This window comes from Poeciliopsis prolifica, unplaced genomic scaffold (genome assembly GCF_027474105.1).
Source record: "Poeciliopsis prolifica strain line A6 unplaced genomic scaffold, Auburn_PproV2 SCAFFOLD044, whole genome shotgun sequence".
Classification (NCBI taxonomy): domain Eukaryota; kingdom Metazoa; phylum Chordata; class Actinopteri; order Cyprinodontiformes; family Poeciliidae; genus Poeciliopsis; species Poeciliopsis prolifica.
The window spans coordinates 1,254,237-1,277,144 of record NW_026562419.1 but is presented as its reverse complement, the minus strand read 5'-3'; the positions used below and the strand labels follow the sequence as shown (position 1 = coordinate 1,277,144).

The 22,908-nt window shown below is 38.9% G+C and overlaps 1 pseudogene; it reads left to right on the top strand.

Annotated features, from left to right (window-relative positions):
* The first annotated feature begins 775 nt into the window (after nt 1-775).
* Nucleotides 776-20,233, top strand: LOC129376649 (endothelin receptor type B-like; annotated as a pseudogene).
* The last annotated feature ends 2,675 nt before the right edge of the window (nt 20,234-22,908 follow it).

The following is a 22,908-nucleotide window of genomic DNA, read 5'->3' as shown; positions in this document are numbered from 1 at the left end:
TGAGCGGAAATATTTTGTTTCAAGAGTAAAAGTCAAATTTTCCTACATTTCTGAGTTTTTTGGGGTATAAATTTACTTCTTGTTTCTATCTACAATGGGTCTAACTTTGTCATTTTATTGAGTTGTATTTTAGAAAAGAAAACCAGGCAAATGCAAATAAATAAATAAATACTCACCTCTTTCAAGTCTATAAAATGACCTAAATCTCATTTTATTCGGGTTCTGGACCGATGCTGAAAACCTTTTCAATGAAGTCATTTATTCTTAACATTTCTAAACTATGGCAGTTTTTCACAATGGGTGTTAAGGCCATTGTCGATAGAATAAAAGAGTAAATTTCTGTCCAAAAACTCCAAAAATGTGAGATTCTCAGAGATTGCTTTGAAAGGTTAAGAACATTTCTGAGCTTCAAAAGTTAAATGTGTGAATCAACACAATTTATGAGATTAATGTCAAACTTTCAGATTTTGTACATTTATCTTTTACATGTAGGACTCAAGAGTTTTATTGTTGTTGTTGTTTTTTGTTTCTAGACAATTTCGGACATTTCCGGTCTCGTTTTGCGCCTCTGTTAAATGGCGCCCGGAGCGTCGCCTCGCGCGCAGACGCGCCGTTTCCTGTAAGATGGCGGAAGAACGAAAAGGAGCAAATCTCTGCCCAAAAAACTTTAAAAATGACGGATGAATCAAGATGAAACTTGGAAATTTAGAAGTTTAATAAATGTAAAAAAAAATAAAAAAAAAATTAGAAACTCGATTGGATCCTGAGTTGCCATGGCGACGGGAAAACAAACGGTTGTCGCCCGTTACCGGGAGAAACGGGAAGCAGAAAATGAGGGAGGAGAGCTGAAAGGGCGGCACCAGAGGCAGGAAAACAGTTAATGAGCGATGACTGGAGGAGGAGCAGAGGATAAGGGTGAGTAGGAACCAGAACCCGACCGTCTGGACCAGTTCTGTCTCGAGCCTGAACGGAACGCTTGTCCTTTTCGTGCCGCTCTGTCCCGAAACCTCACATGGAATTTTGGAAAAAATCAAAATAAAGAGCAGACAAATAGAAACAGGTGAGATTTTAGTTTTTTCCTTCAATAATCTTCTTTCAGAAAAACATTTAGAGAGAAAAAAATGTTTTATTACAGAAATAAACTCTTTACAGCAGTGAAATCTAAGATTGTTCAGCGTTAAATCCAGATTATTTTGTCATATTTGCAAAGACCAATGTTTGTTGTGGTTTTGAAAGATTATAAATTTAACTAAAACTGTTAGCAAACTGTTTGCTGTGGTCAGATTTAAACATTAGGAAATAAAGATAATGTACATTTTAGTTTAGCTTAAGAGAAAGTAGATCATTGTTGTAGCATCTTTTGTCTTCATTTTATTTTGAAATACTTCTAGTGTTTAATCCAAAAAACTCTAGCAGCACATTTGAAATTCATATCCAAAGACACTTTATTGGTCCCAAAGGGAAACTAAATGTTGTTGGAACTCAAATTAATTCACATTTACATTTTAGGTTTCCAGCAGGAACCATAAATGGTAACAGAATGATGTGTGGTGGTGTATTTTATAAACATTTTAACTATTTATAACATAGTTTTCCACTTTTAGGGATAAAAAAAATCTATAAAAGTTAGTTTTTGCCACCGATTTTTGGGTTATTCTGAGCTTTGAAGTTTGTAATGCTTCAGATTTAAAGTTTTATTCTACATCTGGAAGGTATTCCTGTTACTATTCTGTCATTTAAAAAAGATAATCAAGGTCTTGAAGTTGTGTTTAATTGCGTCTGCACAAACTAACACAGATTTGTTTTTCTCTTTTTTGTCTCCAAACAGCAAATCAATCTGACAGCTCCTAGTTCATGCTGAAGCAGTTATTTGTGCTTTCAGTAAAAGGTTCTGTTTTGGTTTTGAGGACACCAAGTAACTACTGTAAGTACTTTCTCCAGGCAGTTCCAGGATTTCAGAGCAGAGTCCAGGATGATTTCTGGAGTTCAGGATGTTGACTCAGTGAAACCAAGGAAGTCCATGTTTCTCCCGCTGCTGCTTGTCTGGTGTTTCCTGTTTGTCTCCCATGTTGAGGGCCTTCAACTTCACGCCTCAGCCTCCCAGTCAGAGACGGCGTTACCTGAACTCCCCAGCACCAATCGTCCTACAAACGCAGAGACGCACATGTCGCAAGAGACGGTCAATAAACCGTCCGTCTCGTTGGACTCTGAAGCAGAAAACCTGAAGGCTGAGAACAAACTGAGGGCCAAACATAATAGAAAACTTGCAAGTTCCCAGAACTCGTCTCAAAACTCAAACCCTAAGCTGCCAGTCCGCCCTCGGTGCACCCAGGAAATGTCGGTAAGAGCCGTCTTCAAGTACATCAACACGGTGTTCTCCTTCATAATCTTTGCTGTGGGGATCATCGGCAATGTCACCCTGTTGAGGATTATCTGCCAAAATAAAAGCATGAGGAACGGACCCAACGCCCTGATAGCCAGCCTCGCCATGGGAGACATACTGTAATCGTCATAGACGGCCCAATCAATGTCTACAAGGTACAGCTCTTCATGTGTTTTCACCTGTTGCTTAATTCAGGGGGTCAAACCCAACTTCATTTTGCCATATAGGGTTGCCAGATCTGGAGTTGCATTCACACCATCCCCGTTTCGTCCGCTTTAATCAAACTGCAATTTGTTTACCTTGAAAGTCTGGTTAATCTGGGAAATGGGCAAAAAAAGCAAACTCTGATGTGTTGAAAACGTTGGTCCGGGTTTGTCTGAAGTGAACTCTGGTGCAGTCTGAATGCATATGTGAATGCCAAGCGAACTGCAGACTGCTCCAGAAGCAGGAAGTGGACTGCAGCTCAGGGCAATCTGGGGAAATATAATCAAAAGAAACATGTGAGAGTCTAGCATTAGTGGGAGAAACTGCCTGTGGTTCTTTACCCAACAAAAGAGAAATCCTACATTCGCTAAAACCTAACTCTACACCATTTTTATTTACATTAGTGAAATGTAAATACTCACTCTGTTCTTCTGGGTTTTTTTGAGTTGCTTCTTTCAGTACTTGTTGGTGCAGCGCCCCCACAGGTGAGAAGAGGAACAGGGTTTCAGTTAGTTTGGATCGTTTGACAGTACAGTGTGAAAGCGAACCGCACCAGCTGAAAATTTAGCAAATGTTACAAGTTTGGACTATCAGGTACAAAAAATTCATCTCAATCTCCAAAACTCCTGTTAATGGCACCAGATTTACAATGTGAGAATTCACAACATTTTTGGTCGTCCTTCACATGTCCTTTTATTCTGACCTGAACCAGATTGTGCGACACCTTTTAAGTCACGATTTTACACAAGGATTTATGTTCAGAAATACTACCTACACAGTGATACTTGACTAAACAATGAGTAATCATTGACAATGTATTCTAGATATTTCAAAATGAATTAATAAATGCAATTACAGCATTTTATTAAACCTTGTGCTTTTCAGCCAAACACAATTATTTCAAAATGATTTTTTCTACTAACCTTTTCTAAAAACTCACCAAATGTAATGAAAAGCTGTCAAGTTTTTAACATCCACACAAATCACAAAGACTTTGTGGCTCTTTGTCAACCTGCTGAAGCTTTGTTGGTGTTTTCTTGTGTGCAGCTCCTGGCAATGAGGTTCCCATTCGCCGACCAACCGTTTGGTCAATTCCTCTGCAAGTTGTTACCCTTCATACAGAAGACTTCAGTCGGCATCACCGTCCTCAACCTGATTGCTCTCAGTGTGACAGGTAACAAACACACAATGCCCACAGCAACGTCTACGGCCGAGTGTACAAAAATAAAGTCACAATATTCTTAGTTGTTTTGAAAAAAATCATACAATAAATGCATTGTTAGTGAAAAGAATATGCCATTGCAACTAGTATTTAAAAAAGAAATATTAAGGAATTATTGACTTAAAATAAGCCCTTTTGTCTGAAAAAGTATTTTCAAGTTTGTTTTGTCTTATTTCAAGTGTCCTGAGATGTTTGCAGTAGAAACTAGACCAAATATATTTGGTAAGATGTTTTTGCCTGATAAAAAGATTTGATGATGTGTAACTGAAGGATCTGTGTTTGTAGCGCTACAACAACTACAACCTACAGCGTTGTTTGCTAATAAACGCGGTCTGAGAGCTGTTGGTGAACCTGAACTGGTGACGTTTTGTGTGCAGGTATCGTGCGGTGGTGTCCTGGTCTCGGATTCAGTGCGGCGGCATTCCCAAGGGAACGGTGGTGCAGATCATGGTGATCTGGTTGCTGTCTGCCTTACTGGCCGTGCCGGAGGCCGTCGGCTTCAACCTGTACCGCTTCACTATCGGCAACAACACCATTAGTACCTGCCTAATAAGACCCGAGAACTCCTTCTCGAAAGTGAGTTTGTGTTTCCAGGCTGGAGCTGAAGGTGTGTGTGGGAAGCGTTTATGTGTCGGGGTATCGCTGTGTGTGTTAGCTGGAAACTCCACAACCTGTAGCACAAAGCTTGTGCTACAGGTTCCTGCTCTAAATTAATCTATCCAATGGTTATAGCAGTGCTGCTGTTTTATAGCATAACAACAGTAAGTCACATCTACTATCTATCTATCTATCTATCTATCTATCTATCTATCTATCTATCTATCTATCTATCTATCTATCTATCTATCTATCTATCTATCTATCTATCTATCTATCTATCTATCTATCTATCTATCTATCTATCTATCTATCTATCTATCTATCTATCTATCTATCTATCTATCTATCTATCTATCTATCTATCTATCTATCTATCTATCTATCTATCTATCTATCTATCTATCTATCTATCTATCTATCTATCTATCTATCTATCTATCTATCTATCTATCTATCTATCTATCTATCTATCTATCTATCTATCTATCTATCTATCTATCTATCTATCTATCTATCTATCTATCTATCTATCTATCTATCTATCTATCTATCTATCTTCCTTCCCTTCTGTCCAAGAAAATGAAAACACATTCATCTTGTTTACTTACTATACTGTTAATAATATTGAATTATTTATTTGTTCATATATTTTCCTATAAATATGTCTATTTTATAACTATAATAGTGCTGCAACTAACAATTATTAAGTAATCAATTATGCTATCACTTATTCTGATGATTAGGATTAAAAAAATGATCACATTCTACAGACTTTTTATTTAACCACTGAGCCATTTTTCTGCTCCCGTTATCCAATCAGTTTTCTTTTTCTCTCTTCCGGTTTGGTCTTATTGCTCCTTCAGTAAGACTTCATTCTGCAGTATGTTTCATCTCAAATGTTTGTTTTGTTGCCGGAGTGAAATCTGTGCAGTCATTCATTTATTTCTACACCAAAGAAGACAAAAGGAAGAGCGGGGAATGGCTGGTGCTTATCTAATCTAATCAGAGAAATTAGACAGGAAAAGAGTCGTTGTGTGAAGTCAGCAAACGTCCGGCAGGATCAGGAATCAGCATGAATACATTTCTGTAATGCAGTTAGCAAAGCGATGAGTTATCAATTACACTTGGAAGAAGACACAAGAATTCAAGTAAATTGTAGGTTTACAACATAAGCTTATGTCGGGAATAGAGATTTTGCACACAGCTTCACATTTTTCATGTTTTTCCTTCTTCCATTTGGGTTCCGACTGCGTCCAGAAACAGCTTCCAAACAACATCCAGCCGTTTTGTTGGCAGTGAGTTAAAGTTGTTTAGTGTCTGGAGAGTGAGCAGCTTTCAAACCCATCCAGATTATGAAATCACATTCAACGGGAACCGGCTGCTACCTAGCAACCCAAGCAGAACTCTACCCCGTTGCATAGCAACCCAAGCAGAGCTCTGCCCCGTTGCATAGCAACCCAAACAGAACTCTGCTCTGTTGCATAGCAACCCAAGCAGAACTCTGCTCTGTTGCATAGCAACCCAAGCAGAGCTCTGCCCCGTTGCATAGCAGAACTGTTGTTTTAGGAGCCAGAGTTTCAGAATGAGATCCAAATGTTCAGTTTCATGTTTATGTAAGAATCATTTTATGGGTTCTTGCTAGTAAAACACAGCCAGTCTGATGCTGAGGGTTCTCCATCTTCCAGTTACCTAGCAACCGAAGCAGAGCTCCAGTACATTTGGTCAACTAGTTATTGACTCTTTGCAACTTCGTCACTCAATCATTCGAGGCGTCTTGATGGACGTCGTTAGTGAGGGACAGGAGTATTGAACTGAACGACTGAAATTGTTCCAAGTTCTTTTTGTCAGTTTATTCAGCTTCTACTTTTTGAGTCAAGCTAATTTGTCTGTTAGCGACAAAGAGGTAGGTCAGCAGCAACTTGTTTGTATTTCAAGTGACAGAGGCCCTGGAACAGCTCATTTTCAGAGAAACTGAGCTGATCCCATCATCTGTGCAAAAACATATGTTGAACATGTTTGTATAGCCCATAGATCTATCCTGGCTTTTCAAGGAAGCGTAACACGTCACCTTTAACTTTTCTATTTTCAGTTCTACATCAACTTCAAGGATTGGTGGATATTTGGCATTTACTTCTGCATCCCTCTGACCTGCTCGGCGATTTTCTACGGCCTCATGACTCATGAGATGCTCCGGCATGAGAAGGGAGATCTAAAGCGGTCACTGGGTGAACAACTGAAACAGGTACGTCCAAAGCATGGCCCAGAGGCCGTTTGTGACCCTGGACCACAAGTTAAGCATGATCAAAAGCACTGGGCTACAAAATATAAAACAATTTGTGATCAAAAACATTTGGAAATTGCTTTTTTCTAATAAGAACCCTAACCCTAGCTCTAAGCCTTTTTTGTGTTTTGCATCTTGAATGTCACACACATTTTATAAAACTATTAATGTTGAGCAGGTAAAACAAAATAAAAATAACAAAAAAAAAAGTCTTCATAATTAATTTTATTTGTTATTTATGTTGTTTTATTTTAAATATTTAAATGTTCTCCAGTTTGTGTTAAATTTTCATTAGACTATAAAGTTTATTGATCTTTTTGAATGTGTTCTTGCATTTTTACTCTTACCATTAATTACTTGAAAATGCTTTCAGGCAACAATATTTTTGTTTATTGCAATAACTGCGGGGACAATTTATTGTCCAGCAAAATGTGTTATGGTGACGGGGCCTTTCTGGGCGGGATGATGCTTGGACATCCCCATCATGTCTAGATTTATATTAGTCTTTGAACAGGTGAAGGCGGCTCCTTCAAGAATCAGTAAATTGTTCCCATCGATGAACCGAGACGCCATGATTGTAGAAAGTTTGGACGACTGCTGTTGTTGAAATTAATACTCTGAACTTCAGTAAATAACCTCCTCAAACACACTAAGGTTTGAATCAATGTCCTCTCTGCAGCGCCGCGAAGTGGCCAAGTCTGTGTTCTGCCTGGTGGTGATCTTTGCCCTCTGCTGGTTTCCTCTCCACTTCAGTCGGCTGCTGAAGTTGATGATCTATGACCCCAGCGACCCTGGCCGCTGTGAATTACTGAAGTGAGTGCCAAAACTGAAACCGAAGGCTGAGTCATTTTTACATTTGTGGTTTTGTTCTGAAAGCCTCGCCTCCTGTCGGTTGCAGCATTCTGCTGGTGCTCGACTACTTCGGCATCAACTTGGCGACCGTCAACTCCTGCATCAACCCCATCATCCTCTTCTTCGTCTCCAGGAAATACAGGCACTACTTCATGGTAAGGATGTCTTGTTTTATGGCTTCCTGGTTTGCTACGAAGCAACAGACTCTGTGCTTCGTCCTGGGTCAGTGCGACGTCACAGTGAGGTCACGGGGTCATGAGAGACAGATCTAAAACTGGGGGTTGGGAGTTGATTAAACACAGAAAGGTCGCGACCTCTGATAAAGGGTTTGTGGGAAGTCAGTAGAAGCTTTCTGGTTAAGAAGAGTACTCCACTCAGGAGTGACATATTTACTGTTCTGTTCTTTTTATATTCTGGGAATCTAAGGACAGATTTTCCCCTTCAGCTCCACGTTCTGTCGCTTCATAAATGTGCTGCACCAAGAGCAAGATTTGAACGCAAACGATTCAGCAGGCAGTTTTTTGATATTTAACTTACTTTTCTCACATCTAACACACTTTCATCATATATCTATCTGATGATATGATGATGTATATATATTTATATTGTAACTGTCATATATCATCACAATGAAGCTGAAACAGCAGCTGGACTTGCGTTGTGTTTCTCCTTTATCTGCATGGAGATTTTCTGGAATACAGAAACGATGGCGGTGGTAGAAGTTTGTCCTGCTCTGAGTGGGTTGCTGTTCTCCACCCACGTTGCCTGTTGGTGGTGGTCAGAGGGCCCGGTTGCCCCAGCCAGCCACCATCAGCGTGTGAATGTGTGTGTGAATGACCGAAGCACTTTGGGGTTCTCTGGACTTGATAAAGCTCTATAAAAGCACAGGACGTTTACCTCTTGATAAATTCTTCCACACGATGGGGTAGGCTTGAGCGTCATGAGAAAAGGATCAGTAACAACAAGCTACAATATTTTCAAATCCCCCCTCCGATTTCTCCAGGCAAAGAAAGTCTGTACAAGATCCATGGGGGCAGCTGCTGTGGATGCTGACAAGAGGAGCTCCGACACTTCTTGTGGGCGTCGTCCTTCGTCTTCACATCAAGATTTGATTTCCTGGCCCATATTTGACCAGTAGAATCTCTCAGTTATCAACTGTAGAGTTCTCTAAAAGCCTAAAGGCCTCAGTATTTTCAGAGATCCACTCAAGATGGCCTTGCACATCATCCGCAGAAGGAGACACTTATGACCACATGTGTGTACTTGGTGTCGCACAGTGTGGGCAGGAAACAAAGCTCAGATCGTGAACACCGATTATGTGACACCAGTTTGATAAGGTTGGCCTGATGGAGCAAAAGGCCTTCGACTAGCTCATCAGACATTCCACTATCCTAGAGGTTTGTAGGGAACGAAGGAATTTGTCACAAGCAATGTAGGCAATCACTATGCTTGATGATGTCTCAGAAACGAGGCAGTCGACCCGCTCCATTCCATCTCCACGTTTCAGTGCATGAGCAAAGCAGCCACTCTGGATTAAATATAATGTAAATTCAGTTTTTATGACAGCCAGTGTTGCGACCTGTCCAGGTGACCCCGCCTCTCGCCCGGAACGCAGCTGGAGAGGCACCAGCAACTCCCCTAGGGATAAGCATGAATAGTAAATGGATGGATGGATGGATGACAGCCAATGTTTTCTTTGTTTGTTGTTTAGCCAAAACTGCTAAATCGCCCCAAAAACGTGCATTTGACTTACACAGCCTCAGTGTTCTGTTAAATGAAGGTGGATACAATAAAATAAAAAATAAGGGACATCCTGGATCTGTTTCTTGATTCCCTCTGCAGACACCATGTGGTCCAGATACTACACCTCCTTCTTCATCAACTGGCACATCAAAGACCAGCTGGATGTGTTCCAGATTCTCCTCAAATGTTTTAGAAAATATTATGAGGCCATCAAGGTAACTGAGCAGGTGAGTGAAACTCAGATGTGTGAGGAATAAATGGGGTATTCTGAAGCCCGAATGGCATTCTGTTGGCCTCAAACAGCCCGATGGGCGTTCTGGATGGAGTTCTGTGTTTATCATGCGCTGCCATATCCATTTGCCAGTAACCGGTCGCTGGATCCAGCCTGGACAAGTATTCAGATTTCCCCAAGGCCTCTAATGCTTCCTCACTTTGTGGCAGAGGGAATATGTCACATGTGGTGCAGGAGTTCAGTTTTCTGAATACAGAACTTTAATGTCTTTCTTGTTGGCCTAGAAAGTCCGGTTCATTTGGGGAGGTCTGAATGCACAATCGAACTCTAATGTGGACCAAATGTGTGAGTTCTGGTCCGCCTAAAAACCTAGATTTCAGTTCGGTTGATGTGAACTCTGGTGCGGTTTGAATGCGAACACCAAGCAGACTGGAGACCGCTCCAAAAGCAGGAAGTGGACTAGAGAGCAGGGCATTCTGGGTAAATACAACCAAGACAAACATGTGAGTCTAGTGTTAATGGGGGAAATTATATGTGGCTATTTACCAAAGACAAAAGAGAAATCCTACAACTGCTAACATCTCACATGATTCCATTTTAACTACATCTTATGAAATGCAGTTGTGCTCAGTTTCTTCTTCATTGGTTTTCTGTAGTTTCCTTCAGTGGCTCCTGGTGCAGCGCCACCACGGTCGAGGAGGGTGCCTAGGTTTCTCAAACTGGTTGATTTGATCAATACAGTGCAGCGTGAAAGCAAACCACACAGCTGAAGATGTAACAAATGTTGCAATTTTCAAAAATTATATTGCCATAATATAATTTGACAATATAATTGCACATGTTTTGCAACTGCGCAGTCAGTGTTACTAACATAACCGATTAGCTTTTCGGTTATAAACATGGTAATATATGACAGTTTTTGTTTTTAGACATTTCCATTTTAAATGTGATGAAAGTGCGCAAAATGTGAGAAAAGTAAGGTAAATATAAAAAAACCTGCTAAATATTTTGTGTTCAAATTTTACACTTTGCAGCCCATAAATAAGCAAACAAGACAATCCAAGCGGTTCTGCAGCTAATGCTAACTGGGATTAAAAAATAACCCAAATCAGCTGAAATATTGTTCAAGATCTGCTGAAGACTTCAGATTGAGAAAGAAGCAACACAAGAAAAAATAAAAACAATCAGATTTAAAAAACTCATGAAATTAGGAAAAAGTGAAACAATGATTTTTAAAAATTATTTGTTTTTTGTATTTTGTTGAACGAATCAGAAAAGGAACGTTTGAAAACAGGAAGATAGTTTTGATTTTCAAATGTTTTCAACATGACACAGTGATGCTGCTGAAACACTCAGAAAGGCTTTTTATCCATTTGATTTTATGAAATATATCTGGATAAGTTTTTCTCCATCATCATAAATGATGTTAAATTTTAAAAAGTTTAACTTTAGATTTTAATTCTTCTGTTAGGCTTCTCTCTATCTCTTAAATTATTATTTAATTAATTATTTAATTACTATCACTTCCACCTCTTCTTCTTTTATGGCAATTAAGAGTTCGTCGCACTGCTGGTGTGAAGTCAGCTTTAATGAAACTCTTTAAAGACGTTCTTATTACAGCTTCAGTTTCCCTGACACCAACACCACCGTCGAACTAAAACACAACGTAAACTTAGTGAGATGGTGTCAAGAATACAATATCGATATAAAAATAACATAAAACATATAAACATACCTCGCTGGCTAACCCTTCCTTTTGAGGTAGAAATGAGGTCATTCAGTAAATTCTTACACTTAAATCATGTTTCTTCATCTGCTTGCCAACGCGATGCTGTTATATCGCAAGCGTCTCTGGTAACCTGGTAACCAGACGCTTCTACATCTACTTCCTACCTTAAACCTTCAAAATAAGAGTCTTAACAAAAAACTATAAATAATACAAAATAAAATCTGTAAATTAAAACTTTGGCAGTAAAACTCCCACCAAATCACAAACCTATGGTGATTTCAAATAACATACAACATTAAATAGGAATATATTTACATTTTAACATTTACTCTGCTTCCAGTAACAACACAGTTTTATGAACTGGTCTATCAAGATACACTGGCTTGACAGTCCTTTTCCATCCTTATCCAAGGTCGAGTCACTTAGTAACAGCTTCACCTTCCTGATCCTTCCATCTGCGCTTGTATATACTTCTGTTACTCTTGCCAGTTTCCACTTGTTCCTTGGAGAATTGTCCTCTTGAAGAATAACAATGTCGTTTACCTTTGCATTTCTCTTGTTTCTTTGCCAGATTTGTCTCTGTTGAAGATTAAGAAGGTATTCTTTCTTCCACCTTGTCCAAAATTTATTAGCTAAAAACTGAACTTGGCGCCACCTCTTTCTCAGGTACAAGTCCTGGCTTACAAATTCACCAGGAGGAGGCAGAATAACACTGGACTTCATCATGAGAATATGATTTGGTGTGAGAGGCTCTGAACTTGGATCACTTAGGTTTTCTACTGTTAGCGGCCTGCTATTCACAATAGCCATCACCTCATACAGAAACGTTCTGAGGGAAGAACTATCGAGTCTCTTATAAGTTTTATCCAGAATAGCAGTTAAAACGCTTCTGACAGTCCTAATCTGCCTCTCCCAAACACCTCCCATGTGACTTGAGGATGGGGTGTTCAGAACAAACTCACATCCATATTGTTTCAACTGTTCTTTGTCACAGTCCTTCAGTGCATTCAAAAACTCTCCCTTAGCACCGACAAAATTTGTTCCTTGGTCACATCTGATTTGTCTTACATGTCCACGAATAGAAATAAAAACAACGCAATGCATTAATAAAAGCATCAGTAGTAAGGTCATCTAACATTTCAATATGTATTGCCCTGGAACACATACATGTAAACAAAAGACCATATCTTTTAGTTCTTTCTGCCTTCTTTTACATAAAAAGGTCCAAAACAGTCAACACCACAGTAAGAGAATGGGGGGGTTGTTTCCATTCTGTCCTCTGGTAGATCTGACATCTGTTGATCTTGTGTATGCCTCCTGTACTTTCTGCAGGTTGTGCACTTGTAGATGTGTGAAGCAACTGCACTGCTGCATCCTGTGATCCACAGTCCATTGGAACGCAGCTCGTTGACAGTAATTCCTCTTCCTTGATGCTGCATCTTTTCATGGAAGTGTTTAATCAGTAAAGATGACACATTACTTGATTTGGGAATAATGGCAGGATGTTTGATGTATGGGTGCAGACTTGCTCTTGTTAAACGTCCTCCCACCCTGAGTACTCCTTGCTCATCAACAAATGGGTTTAAGCTATGCAGCCTGTGTGTCTTATCCTTGAGTTGGATGTCTTTTCCTTGGGTTAAGTCCTTGATTTCCTTACTGAAGGTGTTTCTTGTGCAAGTTTTTTATGAATAGTTCTGCTTCTCGTCTGTCCTCAACACATGTGTTTCCACCTTTTGCTTGTGTGTCTCCTTTAAAATCTCTCACAAATTTCCTTAGACGAGCAATAGCTTTAACAGCTCTTCTCCAGTCAGAAAATTTATTGAGACGATCAAGTATTGTTCTCCTTTCTTGTACTTCTGTTTTGAGCACATGTACTGTTTTTAGCTCTCGATCATTAGGAAAAACTTCAACAACCTTGTCAGTTTCGATGGGTAACTCACTTTGCCACAAAAACTCTGGTCCTTTAAACCAGTTAGATTTGAGTAGCTGTTGGACACTTAGTCCTCTTGATGCATGGTCTGCAGGATTATTTTCAGATGGTACATGATGCCACTGATGTGGATCTGTGAGTGACCTTATCCTTTGAATCCTATTTGCCACAAACACATGAAATCTTTTGGCATCATTGTTCACATATCCTAACACCACTTTGGAATCTGTCCAGAAATATTTTTGAAGATTGCTGATTTCCAGTTCACTTTTTAGCATTACACTTGTTCTTGCTGCAACTACTGCAGCTGTCAATTCAAGTCTAGGGACAGTAGTGACTTTGGTTGGGGCAACACGTGCCTTTCCCATGACTAGTGCACAATGAACATCCCCTTTGGATGTGACTGTTCTTAAATAGCTACATTGTCCATAGCCTGTCAAACTGGCATCTGAAAAAACTGTGTAAATCACACTGTGTGATATCTGTGTTTTCAGGTAGCATACATCTTTGGATTCTCACCTTTGACAAGTTTTGAAGATCTAGGAGCCAGGATTCCCACTCTCTGTAGAGCTGATCTGAAAGAGGCTCGTCCCATCCGACTTTCTCTTGACATAACTGTTGTAGGATTTGTTTTCCTTTTAGAATGAAGGGTGCCACAAATCCCAGTGGATCATACACTGATGCTACTGTGCACAGGATTCCTCTTCTTGTCATTGGGTGCTCTTTGACTTTTATTCTAAATTGAAACTCATCAGAAGAGATGCACCACTGAACACCAAGTGCTCTTTCCATCAGTGGCTCTCCAAGTGCTAGATCCAAATCTTTAATACTATCAGCACACTCCTCTCTGGGCAGCGATTTTAACACATTTTCACTGTTTGATACGAACTTGTGTAATCTTAGTTTAGCTGTGTTACACAGCTCTCTTGCTTCTTTGACTAGTTTTATTGCTTCTGCTTCTGATGCAACATTTACAAGTCCATCATCTACATAAAAGTTTCTTTGAATGAACTTTACTGTGTCTGGAGAGAACTTTCCCTCACCTTGTGTGGCTAGATGTTTTAAACCAAAATTGGCACAACCAGGTGAAGAAGCTGCACCAAACAGGTGAACCTTCATGCGAAAGACCGAGGGGGGAACACTTAAATCACCATGCTCCCACCATAAGAAGCGTAAATAATCCTGGTCTTGAGGTGTTACATGGAACTGATGAAACATACGCTCCACATCGCACATTACAGCCACTGAGCCTTTCCTGAACCTACAGAGTACTCCCACCAAAGTGTTTGTGAGGTCAGGCCCTGTAAGCAGGTGTTCATTCAGCGAAGTGTCCTGATATTGTGCAGCAGTCAAAACAACACGGATCTTGCCAGGCTTTTGAGGGTGGTATACCCCATGATGGGGAATATACCAGGCAGGGGAATTACATATTTCCTTCTCCGGTATTTTCTCTGCATCACCACGTGCAATAATGTCCTCCATGAACCTTGCATAATCTGAGTAGTACCTTTGATCCCTTATGAATCTGCGTTTGAGACTGCTTAAACGTTGCATTGCACTTGACATGTTTGTTGGGAAGATTTGGTCTGTCACTTTTGAAAGGCAGAGGCATTTCATAATGTCCATCTTGCTTTTGTTTGATTCCTTCTTGCAGCTTTCTTAGGAAGCAGACATCTTCTTGTGAAATGCTTGTTTCTTCCACTGCTCTCTCTGTAAAATCTAATTCAAGTGCTTTGATTACATCTGGACCTGTTACTTCTTTCATCTGTGTCTTGCAGATGTAATGAACTTTATTCTTTAGCTTTGTGGTTGGCTCAGTCTCTGGTATTACTTGCTTTACAGTGATGCGATGACTTACTCCAATTACATCGCTGCCTGCATCACACGAATCACAGTAACTTATGATGCTCCAACCCAAATCTGTTTTCTGGGCATAAGGTGGTTTTCTTCACCACATATGACTTCTCTGGGCATTAAAGCTTGTGTGCAATTATAGCCTAACAGGAGTCCTATCTCACAGTCCAATAGTGGAGCAATGTGTTCAGTGAGATGTTCCAAATGTGGCCATGACCTTGCTGTGTCTGGAGTAGGAATATGGCTACGATTGACAGGTATAAAATCACGTGTGTAAGCAACTGGCACAGTGAGTTTCTTTTTGGAAAACAATCCTCTTATTTGCAGAGCTTCAAGTTTTGTACATGCTACAGTTGTTTTCTTGGATGACATTGTAGATAATTTGAGATTAACCTGGGTTTTAGCTGTGTCCAGGTTGTTTGCTACTTCATTAAGAATAAAAGACGAATCACTCTGTGTGTCCAGCAGAGCATAGGTAAGTATTTCTTTGTGTGGCTCATTTTGTGTGGATACATAGACAGGTACTATTGCAGATGTCTGTGTGTTTCTACTTTCATGAGTCACTCTGTTAGATGTACTTTCATTAACTTTCGTTGTTTCTTGTGATTGTGTTACCTGTTCCTGGGTTTCCTTCCCTTCAGCTACTTCTTGTTCTTTAGGTTGTTCTTTCTTTGTCTCGTGTCTTTGTCTTTCTTCGCAGACATGTGGGATGTTGTTTTGAGCATGTGTTGCATGTCATCCGATTGCTGCAGTTCTTGGAGAAGTGACCACTGTTTAAACAGCCAAAACATAGTTTTTCACCGTGAATGAACTTGACTCTCTCAGTGACTGGTTTCTCAGTGAACTTACGACATTTGTGTAAGCTGTGTCCTGCTCTTTTACAAATACACAAGAGATCATGCTTCTTTCTCTGGAGTTAGTTGTGAAGATGTTCGCTGTATTTTGCTTCTTATGAATGGGTGTAAGTAGAGACTTGGTCTTTGGTTTGTCAAAGTCACTTTGTCTTATAGCTTCATATGATGTAATGGGATTACATGCAATACTTGCCTCCATTGACAGGAATGTTACAAAGTAACTGAAACGTGGGAACTGTCTGTGCTCTAACTGATACTCTGTAGCCTTTCGGTTCCATCTGTTGCTTAACCAGTCTGGCAGTTTAGCAGCAAGTCTTTGATTCTCTATTGCATCATTGAGGATGTTCAGGTTCTCATTGGTAATCATTGCAGATTGACAGCTTTGTAAGAAATCCACAAACTTTCTTAACTCTGCACTGTTTTTACCTTGGAGCTTTGGCCATGTGTGCAACTTGTCCCTAAAGGCTTTTGCAATAACAAAAGGCTCTCCATAACGATCGTTGAGCATATTCCATGCTGCCATATAAGAATCTTCAGAGTCAATCAGAAAATAGCCTTCTAAGGCTTCTTTAACACTCCCACCTACATACTTCTGTAAGAAAAATATCTTTTCTGCAATGGGAATGTTCTTTCTCTCTATTAGAGTCTGAAACGATGCCTTCCAATGTTTAAAACTTAAGTGGATCCCCACTAAATATTGAAGGCTCTGGAATTGGTAGCCTGTTAGCTGACATAGCTTCTGCCAAACTTTTACAAGCTCACCTGTGCTCTCGTGAACGACATTTAACTGTGGTGGTTGATTGGCAGTGTTCTTCATCTCAGTTACCTGTATGTTTGCAGGATTCGGAGTGATTCTTTCTTGCTTTACTAAAAAGTAGTCTTCTTCATAAACTTGTAATTTTGCCTTTGCTGCATTGAGTCCTTTCAGATTTTCCAGTCTTTCAATTTCTCTTTTTAAGTCCTCAACTGATCTTTTCCTTGCAGCACTTTCTTCTTGTTGTCTCTTTATCACAGCCGCCTTCTCCTTTTCTCTTTTTAACTTGCGTTCTGTTTCCTCTCTTTCCTCTTGATGGCGTTGTGACATCGCAGCAGCTTCTTGTTCTGCAGTTCTGAGTTTGTCTTCTTCTTCTATGGTTTGCATTTTTTCTCTAATTCTCTCTTGTTCAGCCATTATCTTAAGCACAGCCTTTGTGGCTTCATACTCTGCTACAGCTTCTTGTCTTTTGGCGGAGGAGCCATTAGAGATAACTGAACTGGGTTTAAAATGACTATGAACTGAGACACTAGTTGAGCTAGAAGATGTAAATATAGAACTGGCATCAGGCCAAACAATCTCCTCCTTATTTGTTCCCTCAACATGGCACTGGATGTTTTGCAAAACTAACTTAGTCACTGATGTACATTTGTCTAATTTGGAACGCATATCATGAGGTGGTCCATCTATTGCTCTGTATTGATCATAAATATCATTAAGAGCGGCTAGTTCTCTTTGCACAATGTCCATGTGACCTTCAAGAATGTCAAATGGATCTCCTCTGATAACAGATTTTTTAGCAACTTTAATTAATGCTTTCCATCTGTCATAGGTACTTTCAAAGTGACGCTGCAGCCCCTTTAGTTTTTCTTTATGAAATTCTTTTCCTTTTTCCGTTAACATGCGAGATCTTTCACTTCTACGTAGTTCTTCTTGCCCAGGTTGCTCTAAAGAGGTTCCATCTACTTGCTCTGCTTCAGCAGCTTGTTCTGCACTGGCAACTTCTATTTCTGTTTCATTGTTTCCAACATTTTACTTTACTTGAAATCTTATGGACTTCTTAATTGGTCAAAATTTCCTTTTAATTTAACTTAAATTAACTCTGAGCTTCGTTGCATTACTTCCCTTCTCGTTACTTTGTTGCGCTCTTGTTGTCAGGCTTCACACGGTTCCTTGTTGTTACTCCTTCCTTGTGTCACTTTCCAAACATGAACTTAAATGTCTGGCTTCTGGACGTCTTTATGAAGAAGCAACCGTTGAACGTGTGTCCGTTAACATTTGCAACTGACCGATCTTGATGCCCGTTAATATTGTCAACTGTCCAATCTTCGTGCCCGTTAACATTTGCAACTGACCGGTCATCGATGCGACGATGGGAAAATCGTGCAGCTCCGAGTTCGACTATCACTTCCACCTCTTCTTCTTTTATGGCAATTAAGAGTTCGTCGCACTGCTGGTGTGAAGTCAGCTTTAATGAAACTCTTTAAAGACGTTCTTATTACAGCTTCAGTTTCCCTGACACCAACACCACCGTCGAACTAAAACACAACGTAAACTTAGTGAGATGGTGTCAAGAATACAATATCGATATAAAAATAACATAAAACATATAAACATACCTCGCTGGCTAACCCTTCCTTTTGAGGTAGAAATGAGGTCATTCAGTAAATTCTTACACTTAAATCATGTTTCTTCATCTGCTTGCCAACGCGATGCTGTTATATCGCAAGCGTCTCTGGTAACCTGGTAACCAGACGCTTCTACATCTACTTCCTACCTTAAACCTTCAAAATAAGAGTCTTAACAAAAAACTATAAATAATACAAAATAAAATCTGTAAATTAAAACTTTGGCAGTAAAAGTATGTAAGATGACAATTTTCAAAGGATCTTCTAAAATCTAGATTTTAGAATCGCAGAAGATGCTAATTTAGGCTTTTCTGTGTCCCTACTGACTAAATAGACTATGTTGATAGTGTAAACTAATTGTTATGTTGAATCTAAGTCCCATAAACTACAGTTTTAGTGGAGTTGTAGTTTTATTCTGGCAACAGGACTGGATTTAAATGTATTTTTTGGTGTCACAGTGACCGCCGGCAGCTTCATCTTTGTTCTGATGGAAAGTATTTCCAGCTGGGACATTCTGCTCCTGTCTGTGAAAGCAGCTGACTCAGTTGAATTTGCCATTTGTGGTTCTAGTGCAGGACTAAAATGCTTAAAGTTTCAGCCATGTCATCCAGGTCATCTTCTCTCGGCCTTGGAGATTAGAGATGCATCAGGTCAAGAAAGGTCAAGCCTGTTTACTGGGAATTAAGTTGTCACAAAACAGCTGGCGTCACAAATACCGAAGTAAAGATTGTTACGACAGGGGAGTTTAAAAATGGAGACATTAATATGAAAGAGACCAGAACCTGGCTGTAAACCTGCTGTCAGTCGGATTTATATACCAGCGACAGTCACTGCTGTTTAATAATAAGAAAAAGTTACTAGTCTTGGTTCCATCCTTCACTGTTGCTTCTTTCTACCTGATTTTCTTCTGTTAATTGGCCAAAAAGAAAAATCAGGAAGAGGAGAAAATATACTGAATTGTATTGTAGCAGATCAATATAAACAGTATTGATCCATGTACTTTGATTATTTAATGTCCTGATGTTATAATATGTGTTTAAACTGCCTGAATTAAATGGTGCAAAACAGATTCAGAAACAGCTTCCCAGCGGCTGTGTGAAGGATAGTAAACATTATTCAAACAGTTTAATAAAATCAATCGTATTTTATTCTTAATTATGTATCCACCAACTTTTATCAAGTTATATACAGATGATATTGTCACTTATATTTCAGAAACATTTGATTTTACCTCATATTTAAATGTTTTAATGGAAAGAAAAACAATTTTGACTTGTTAAGCACTTGGCGTGAGCTCAGAAGTGTCTTCTATTGCTACGGTATTGTGCAAAAGTCTTGAGTCATCCCTTATTTCTCTGTTATTTTTGCTTACAATCAGAATCTATTGTAGTCTTTTAACAATTTGAATGTCTTCCAAAGAGTTTCTTTGGACTTTATTCCAGGAAATGTTCAGCTGAATATTTATTCCTTTGTTGAGCCCGTTCAGGTGCTGCCAATTTGTTAAAATAGTCCAAATACTCCAGTTTTTCAAATTAAGCACAAATTTTAAAAAAATCTAAGAAAAACAATTTGAAGACTTTAAGAAAATTCTGCATGTCTCCAGCTGATACTGAACATTTTGAACAGTAAAAGAGAAAAAACATAATTTCAACTTAAGCACTTGGAGTGAGCTCAGAAGTGTCTTCTTGCTACTGTGTTGTGCAAAAGTCTTGAGTCATCCCTTATTCCGCTGTTATTTTGCTTACAATCAGAAAAGCACTTTGAAGGCTATGAGTAAATTCTGTATGACTCAAAGACTTTTTCCTCCAGCTGAGACTGAACATTTTGAACAGAGTAAAAAGGATGACCCTGCCTGTCTCTGTCTTTCTGTGTCTCCCTGTAGAAGATGCTGTTTTGCTGCCGTCACTTTTGGCCTTTCTCCAACAACCTGCAGCCTCTCCAACACGGGAACAGTCAGCAGTTTCAAAACTGACCGCTGATGGTTTCACCGCCACAGAAATGTTTTCACATACGACCCATAAAGTCATGTTGGATCTTATTTGAGCTCTTCCAGTTTTGGAAAAACAGCTAAGATATTAGGAAAAGTAAATATTTTAGATAGTATTTGAGCTGTTTCCCAGAAAGGAGATGAAAAATTGTGTTTAGATGATTACCTTTAACCTCATCCACCTTGTTTGAGAACCTAAAAGTGCAATTCATAGTAATATTTAAATCAAATAGAGGATGTTACTGGTTCTTCTGATGGTGTAAAACATAAGGTTGTGGATAAAACTAACGTTCAACAACGCCGTCTAGTTAAACCTGGAAGACTAAAAACTACATTTGATACGTGTATTTAAAAGATAAGCAAATATTTCACCATAAAATAATAAAAGATACCCTAAAACCGTAAAATAAAAAGGTGAAAATGTCCATCAATCGTAACAGTAAAAGTTCACTGGAGCCAGTAATCCAGGACTTTAACTAGACCTTTATGCTTCCTTGCAACATGGCGGGTTAAAAATGTTTCATTTTATTTTTATTTTTTTCTCTGTGAAACAGGAAGATGTTATTTTCAAAACAAGACTGCAACTTCAGCAGAGTGCATATACAACCTCCATTTTCACTCGACAGCAAATATTACTAACTTACCATTCATTTAAACAGCTGAGATCAACCTGACCTCCTGACGTCACAAACTGAAACGTTTTACTCACCGATGGGTTAAAAACTTGGATTATTTTGTTCCGTTTAAAGGTCGCAGAGTCTCTTTTTTTCTTGTAAATTTCGCCATTTAACTCTATTATTAAACACATTTTTTTAAATTAGTTGTAGCTTTTAGCTGGTTAGCAAATAAAGCAGTTGTCTTCTTCCACGTGACGTTTTTGTCTCGATTCGGACAAACGGGGAGAGGAGCGCCATCTGGTACAAACTGCAGGCCGTGTCGAAATAGACGGACACTTTTTCTTCGGGTCACATGAATCACGTGATCAACAGTCGGATGTTTCTGCTGACGCAACAGACGAAGAAGAGGACAGGAAGTTGGAGGAGGATGTTTTGTTTTTTCAGAAGATGTTCATGAGCCAGTAGAAACGTTTTCAGGAAACAGGAAGTCACGAACTGATGGATATTTTTCACGACTGATTAATTTAAACAGTAAAATTATAAAAACATGAATTTAGTCTAAATGTATTTAAAATGACTGCTAGAATTAAACAATAAGTTTTGCTCTCTGCGTTTCTTTTAAAGACATTATTTCACTGGACTCTGAGTTATGACTGAAACAATTAATTAAATTAATCATGATTAATCGATTATTGAAATAATTGTCAACTAATTTTGTAATTGATTAGTTGTTAACTTGATAATAAACTCAAAAAAGCTCATTTACTGAAAGAAAATCACATTCGGAGCAGTTATTAAGCCAAAATTGTACAAAAATTTCCTGTTTTCCACCCAGAACTTCTCAAGTTGCACATTTTCAACTTTTGTAAAAAAAACTTCTGTTATCCAATTATTAATTTGTTAATCCAACAGATCCGAGCCTTTCACATGTTCATGTTGGCATTTTTAGCTGCAGATTCATCATTTGCTGCAAATAATCAATCATTTACAAATAGATTGCCATGTTGCATTTAAGCAATAAAATGTTTATTTAACAAAGGAATTTAATAATTTATTTGCATGCATTTCAGTAGTAGCAAATGTGACAAATGAAATCTGATTAAATGATTAATTGTAAGGATTATTAATTAGTGAAATAAGTTGCATCAAAAATATTCAGAATGAGGCAATGTTGCCACAATATAATATTGATATAAAATGAATTTGACCCGATTGAAGAACAGTGCTGACAGTTAAGGTTCTTGTTTGTTTTATGGGTCAGAACCAGTCGGCTTCCCTTGGATCTGAACCACTAATCAAGACGTAGTTCCTGGAGGAGGAAGTGAAATGAGGAGGAAATGATTCCTGCAGAGTTTTCCTCATTAACACGGACAGGATGGACGGAAAGGTTTTCACAGCCACTGTGGGTGAAGTCATGGGAAAATGAGAAATTAAATCTGCATTTAGTCCCAAAACAACAACAGTTTCTCTCTTTACAGCAACATTGTGGCTCTGAAAAAGAATTAAAGTAGGAATATAAATAAAAGTCAGCTTTTTTACTCCATCTGCTTATTGTTGTTTTTAAAATATTTAAAACTCCAATAAGTTTGTGAAGATCCAAGGAAAAGAAGCGCAACTTGTCCTTTAGCGGCCTCTGGGGGCTGATGTTTGTATTACACCCATTTTATTTAATCTTTTCTTTATAAACATAATAATGATGTATAAAGTCAGATGTTACGAAGCCATTTTAATGTGTTGGTTTTTATTTTTGTTTGTTTGTTGTTTTTATTAGGTGTTGTGTTTGTCAATAAAGTTATTTAACCCTTAATGAATGTTTGCTTTATTTGAGTCTGATTAACTTCCTGCTCTATCAGTCAATAGATTATAGTTTTCATTTAGTAATTTAAACATGTTCACATCTTTCTGGCCTGTTTTACACGTCGTTACCTTCACAGCAGATTCAGTCGGTTGAAAGAGTCCCTGATGCTTTGCAGGTTGTCCTGCAGGCTGGAGGCCCCTGATCGGCTCTCCGGCTCCTTTAACCCGGTTTTCCGCTCGC